This window comes from Balaenoptera acutorostrata, chromosome 3 (genome assembly GCF_949987535.1).
Source record: "Balaenoptera acutorostrata chromosome 3, mBalAcu1.1, whole genome shotgun sequence".
In the NCBI taxonomy this organism is placed as follows: domain Eukaryota; kingdom Metazoa; phylum Chordata; class Mammalia; order Artiodactyla; family Balaenopteridae; genus Balaenoptera; species Balaenoptera acutorostrata.
The window spans coordinates 109,540,211-109,547,051 of record NC_080066.1 but is presented as its reverse complement, the minus strand read 5'-3'; the positions used below and the strand labels follow the sequence as shown (position 1 = coordinate 109,547,051).

General features: G+C 37.9%; 1 pseudogene; it reads left to right on the top strand.

The window, feature by feature from the left end:
- Positions 1–250: 250 nt before the first annotated feature.
- LOC103013359 (histone H3.3C-like) lies at positions 251–757 on the top strand (annotated as a pseudogene).
- Positions 758–6,841: the final 6,084 nt, after the last annotated feature.

The following is a 6,841-nucleotide window of genomic DNA, read 5'->3' as shown; positions in this document are numbered from 1 at the left end:
GGGGTTTGCTACTCAGAAGTGCTAGGTAAAGACCTAAAGACCCTGCAATTGTTGGCATTTAAATGCCTGGAAATATTGGATCTGAGTTTGTGATAGCGGAGCAGCCTGCCTTCTCAGCACTTGCTTCAAGAGACCTCATGAAAGAAAAAGGTGTGTTGGGGGATAGACTCGGTGTCAGCCATCTTTCAATTGTGTTCGCTGCCGCCGCCGCCGGGCCGCTGTCGCTCTCCGACGCCAGCGCTGCCTCTAGCTCGCTGAGCTCCAGCCGAAGGAGGAGGGAGCTAAGTAAGGAGGTCTCTATACCATGGCTCTTACAAAGCAGACTGCCCGCAAATCGACCGGTGGTAAAGCACCGAGGAAGCAACTGGCTACAAAAGCCGCTCGCAAGAGTGCGCCCTCTACTGGAGGGGTGAAGAAACCTCATCGTTACAGGCCTGGTACCATGGCACTCGTGAAATTAGACGTTATCAGAAGTCCACGGAACTTCTGATTGGCAAACTTCCCTTCCAGCGTCTGGTGTGGGAAATTGCTCAGGACTTCAAAACAGATCTGTGCTTCCAGCGTGCAGCTATTGGTGCTTTGCAGGAGGCAAGTGAGGCCTATCTGGTTGGCCTTTTTGAAGACACCAACCTGTGTGCTATCCATGCCAAACGTGTAACAATTATGCCAAAAGACATACAGCTAGCACGCCGCATACGTGGAGAACGTGCTTAAGAATCCACTATGATGGGAAACATTTCATTCTTTAAAAAAAAAAAAAAAATTCTCTTCCTGTTATTGGTAGTTCTGGACGTTAGATTTTTTTCCCCCCCCCGTGGGGTCAAAAGGTACCTAAGTATATGATTGCAGGTGGAAAAATAGGGGACAGAAATCAGGTATTGGCAGTTTTTCCATTTTCATTTGTGTGTGAATTTTTAATATAAATGCGGGGACATAAAGCATTAATGCAAGTCAAAATGTTTCAGTGAACAAGTTTCAGCAGTTCAGCTTTATAACAATTATAAATAAACCTGTTAAATTTTTCTAGACAATGCCAGCATTTGGATTTTTTAAAACAAGTAAATTTCTTATTGACTGCAAAAAAAAAAAAAAAAAAAGAAATATTGCACAGTTTGAACCCAAAGTCTCAGACAATCTACCATTACATTACTGTGATAAGTAGAATAACCACCCCTTCAAAAAAAAATAAATAAAAAGATGTTCAAATATTAATCGCCAGAACCTGTGAATAAGTTATGATCCATGAGAAAAGGGGAATTAAGGTTCAGAAACAATTAAAGTTATTCATCAACTGACTTTAAAATAGGGAGACCATCCTGAGTTAGTCAGGTGGGCCCAAAGCAATCACAAGAGTCCTTAAAGGTAGATAAGACAGTTAAAAGAAAGAGTCAGAGAGATGGCAGTGTTAGAAGGATCCTGGCCAATATTGCTGATTTTTGAAGATAGAGAAAGGGAATCATGAGGCAAGTAGAGCAGGCAGCCTCTAGAAGCTGGAAAAGGCAAGGAAATAAATTCTTCCCTAGAGCCTCCAGAAAGGAATGCAACCCACCAACATCTTGATCTTAGCCTAGTGAGATCTGTGTTAGTCTTCTAATCTACAGAACAGTAACGTAATACATTTGTCTTATTTAAGCCACTAAATTTGTAGTAAATTATTATAGCAGCAATAGAAAATGAATACAATTACAAATGCCAGGAATTTTTCCTTTGCCACCATGACTACTTCATGGGGAGTCTCCTTCCCAGTTCCACACTGGATGACTCGAAGACCAAGGGAAGCCCCTGGTCACTTGGCAGAATGGTATACAGAAGATCGCATTCTTGTACTTGGGTCTGAAACTGAACTCACTACATGATCACAGGAGAGTGATAATGAGAAAAGGACACCTCTGATTTTATGATGCAAATCTGTTCTCTGTCTCTGCACAACCCAACACAAATCACCTATATTTGCAACCATCCTACCCTTCTCTGCATCATAACTGGGGATTTATTACCTCTCCACCTGTCTACAGATGGTGATTTGAAACTTATTCCCTTCTTCCCTCATAAGCATTTGACTGAATTGATTACTTTTCCTCTCCATTGTGTATTTAATCCCTCCCTCTGGTATGAAAACTTCCTGCTGTGATTTTTAAACATTATCAAGTCTCTTTCCTCAGCAAACAATCAACAAAAGAAAAACTTTCCTTCTGTTTCCTATCCTATCTCTGTCTAGAACCCTGGGGGGGGGGGGTGTGGAAAAACAACTACAACAACAACAAAATAAACTGCTCTCTGTAATAGAAGTACTGCTGTTTCATAGGTCCATTTGTCATCTCCCTTTCTTTCTTCACTTAAGTCAAACATAGAGTCATAGCTCTCCCTAAGGTGACCAATGAAATGGACATTCTTAGAGCAACTGACATTGTTGACCTCTCCCAATGTCTTCAAGCACTCCTTTATTCAACCATTTGCAAAGGACCATTCTCTATCTAGGAATGCTACTTTTCTCTCCATTTCACCTGATTATTAGTGTACCTATCTCAGATTGGCACTTACGCAGGAAGTATTGCCTAATTACGTATAATGCCTCCATTATATGCTTATCACACTGTGTTTTTAAATGTGAGTTTGCGATTATTTGATTAATGTCTATCTTTCCCATGGGAATGTAAGCTCCTTGATCTCAAGGCCCATGCCTGTTCTTGCTTACCATTATAGCATAATTTCAAAAACACTGCTAAGAGCAATCCCAAGAACATTGACAGGGACTCAAAAAAGATTTGTTCAGTGAATGATAAGCTTCAAAAGGAAAAAATACACACCTAGAAAAAAGAATGAGAAATCAGTACATTTACTGAGTAGTAATGTGATAAGGACATGCTAAACACTTGGATGGCTCATCTTATTTAATTTTTTAAATGACCCAATGAAAGTAGTAGCTACATTATATAGACGAGAAAACACATTTGGAGAAGGTAAATAAATCCTCCAAGGTCTTACAGTAAAAAGTGGCAAAATTAAGACATGGAATTTAGACGTATTTAGTCCAAAGATTATGCTATGTGGTCTCACACTCACCCTGTCTTTACCTAAAATTTTGCTATTTTGTTCAATTTTTGCATTAATTTCAACTTTTTTTTGCATTAATTTCAACTTTTTGAAGTATTGCATTAAACAATAACGATTTTTGATAAATGTGTTTTTGATGCCTCCTTACATTTTGCAGCTGAGATGAGGGCCTCACTTGCCTTACTTACCCCATCCTAGTCTGGCCCTGCACAAATTATAGGGTTTGGTTAAAATGTTTATTCGAAAAAGTAAGCTATACCTGGAGTTGACCAACAGAAATCGGCCTCTCAGAGAGAAAATAGGAGAAACCAATATTTTTAACCTGGATCTGAAGGATGCGAATGGGTTTAATAACAGGCTCCATCACTCAGTAAGGTAATGACGAGTGATCTGAAGGAGCAGCGACAGGTGATTCTCTACCACGCCAAGGGCAGAAAAAGAGAGAAAGCCTTCCAGGATTTTCTATGCAGACATAAAAATAAGTTTATGTTTGGCACAAACATCACTTCTACCATATTCCGTTGGTCAAAGCAAGTCACAAGCCCAGCCCAGATTCAAGAGGAGGGCCAATATACTCCACCTCTTGATGAGAGGAGTTGCAAAGTCACGTTGCCAGGGGTATATATTCAGATAGGAGAATGGCTCCTACTATTTTTTTGCCAATATTCTACTACAGGTAGCAATGTTACTAACATCATAACATTACTAGCACTGAGTAAATTAGTTATTCATTTGTAAATCTTTGGCAGTTTAGTTGGCAAATGACAGTATGTTGTTGTTTTATTTTACTTGTTGATACTTAATGGTGAACCTCATTTTGATAACTGTGGATGGAAATCACATTCTGCAACATTCTGATTGCCTTCGAGGGAGAAGAAGTGATTCTCAAATAAGAGACACTTTAGTTTCTGTTTGTTTGTTGTTTTTCTTGATAGAAGAAAAATTTGCAGCCGTCTCTATTCCCCTTCCTGTTCATTTAAGAGACTCAGGTCAATTTACTCTTGGAGACATGTGATCACTGGGTTTGGGCACATCGTGTTAGGAAAGGCCATCCGCAGGTCAGAAACGATGAGATACCAAGTAAAGAGAATCTGCTGAAGCCCTCTCTATTAAAAATGCATTCTCTGAGTAACACTTAATGTCTCCAAGAGTAAGTAAAAATATTTTAGAACCGCCTGGGAATGGACTAAACGGATGATCTTCTGGTTTGAGCCTCCTGGATGCAGTTCTCCTGTCCACATCCAAAGTAAAGGAATTAATCAGGGAAACAAGTTCTCTAGTTTTACTTTACTGCCTGCCTCAAACAAGGTTTCATTATTAATGGAAATTGTTATAGAAAAACTTGGGATTTTTTCCCCATGTATTGTTTATATGCCTGTTTAAATTCAAATTTGAGCCAGCAGCTAGGGAAATAAGAATATTTGAAGTATATGGCAAACATCTCATATGCTGAAACCTGATTTATCCAGAAGCGTAAATGCTGAATTATACACCTCCCATTTACTCTAAATTGTACTGCCCACATCTTTGTGGGGCTGCCCATATCTTTGTGGGGCTGCCCATAAGATGTCTAATGAGTTATATGCCAGCACTTATTTAACAAGAAAAGAAACCAAATAGAGCGTAACTGAGACCTGGGTACATTTTGTTTTTGTTTTGTTTCAGAGAGCTGTCAGATATTTCAGTCCAATCTTAAAGTTGCTGCTTTCCTTTATTGCAAGTCGACTTCAGAATTTTAGTTACCTCTTGCTACAAAAGGTTTCAGTTTACAGGGTGGCAGGAAGAATGAAGATCGATGGTTGCTGGGTCTGGTTGGTCATACCAATTTGTACTGCAATCTAGGTGCTGCAATCTCTGAGATTTGAGTTTAAATGTGTGCCTTGCAGCTTTAGAAGAAAGATGCAGTCTGCATACAGCTGTAGATCAATGCTGCCAGTTTATTCACAGGATGAGGCATTCATCATGCCTGTGCACATGGGCATTTCGTGGGATAGAGAAAGGAAAGGAAAAGAAAAGGATAGAGATGAGATGAGAGAAGAAAAGAAGACAGAAAAGGAGGGAAAGAGTAAGAAAGAAAGGGAAGGAGGGAGAGAGGAAAGGAGGAGAGGGGGGACACAGGGAGGTGATCTTATTTATTTTCCTAAAATAGCACAGTTACAGCTGTATCTTTCGGATAACAAATCATGGTTTGTTCACAGAAAATAGCATAGGTTGAAAAAATATATATTATTGCTTAATAAATACATGCTTAATAAAAATCTAATAATAACTAACCTCCAATGCATACTGAATAATAAACAATATTTTTACTGGTATATATCTGTAATTAATACAAATTAATTGCTTTTTTCAAAATCTTGGCTTTGAGACATTATCTTTCTAATTTGCCTCATAAAGTGCCCGACAATATTGCTATTTTGAAATATTTGCATTTGAAGGATTTCATGTGATTCATAATTCAAATTTTTTATTTCCAAATAATCACACTAAATTTGTAATGAAAGCCAAGTATCCTTCTTATTTTATGAATTTGAAAACTGAGCAACACAATGGGTTCAGAAGTTCTAATTTTATAATGCAAGCACATTCCAACTTTCAATGATTTAGTTTCTTGCTTAACCTTTGAGTCAAGTCATATCACATGCTACTTTACACATGTGATTGCTTTTAATTGCTTGTTTTCTTGTCCCATGAAACCCTGAGGAAAGGCATTAAGAAATAACATCTTTTCTTTGTAGTGGAGGAAAAACAGCTATAGCTCATTTTATAAATACAAATCCTTGGGAAGTCACACAAGAAGCATCATTCCTGATTCAGTGCAGAGTTTGGATTGTGAATCATAGAACAGGTCTAGCTTGATTCTTTGGTATCATGTGCATATTTGAACCGGGGGTGCCTACTGAGTGGAGAATGGAGTTTGCAGGCCAGAATTTTTCCTGCTTAGTGTCTTTTTGTTTGTTTGCTTGTTTCTTCAAGACAAATACTTTGCAAAGAAAATATTTTCTTTTAGGTTAGGGATGGACTTATAGTTTCTGTTAGTGAAACTGAATGTTAAAGTAATAAGTTAGTATGATCTCACAGCAAGAAATAGATATCTCATGTTTATTTTGTTTAAACAATTGGAGCAGATTTTATATACTATGCACAGACTAACCATATTTCAGATGGGAAAAATTTATTTTTTGCATACATAAGGTTAGACTTAACACATTTATTTAATAAAGAGGAATGCTGTGTGTTTAAAGTATATAACTAGGAAAGTTACTCTTTTCTCTAAAACAACCTAAGACAATCCCTTTGGCTCTATTCTCTGGGTTAGATTATGCTCTGATGGTAAAGAAGAGAAGACATAGGAGACTTTAAAATGGTAAGTGAATAGTCAAGTTTAATCCAGATGAAAAATGTCTCCCCTCTTCACTCAGTTCTGAAGGAAACCTTTACATTTACGTATATGTATAAAATCATACTTTCAGATGCTATCACAGTTATCTTTCCCATTCCAGAGCTGATGATAGGCTTATAGAGAAAGGGCACATATCTTTGGTAAAGAGTTGTATGCAAGGATCAATAACTGGTAATTCATGCTTAAGTACATCATAGCTGTTAGCTTAGAAATATTTGCAATAGCCCATATTTTGCTCATTCAATCATTATTCCATTTTCTCTGTCTCCAAAGAATCAGTTTAATCATATGGTCTGATGATGCTAAAAGCTGGTTTAAGACCTTTAGAGACCCTAAATTTTATAAAGAGAATGCACCCAACACACAGTCAAACCATGACCGGTA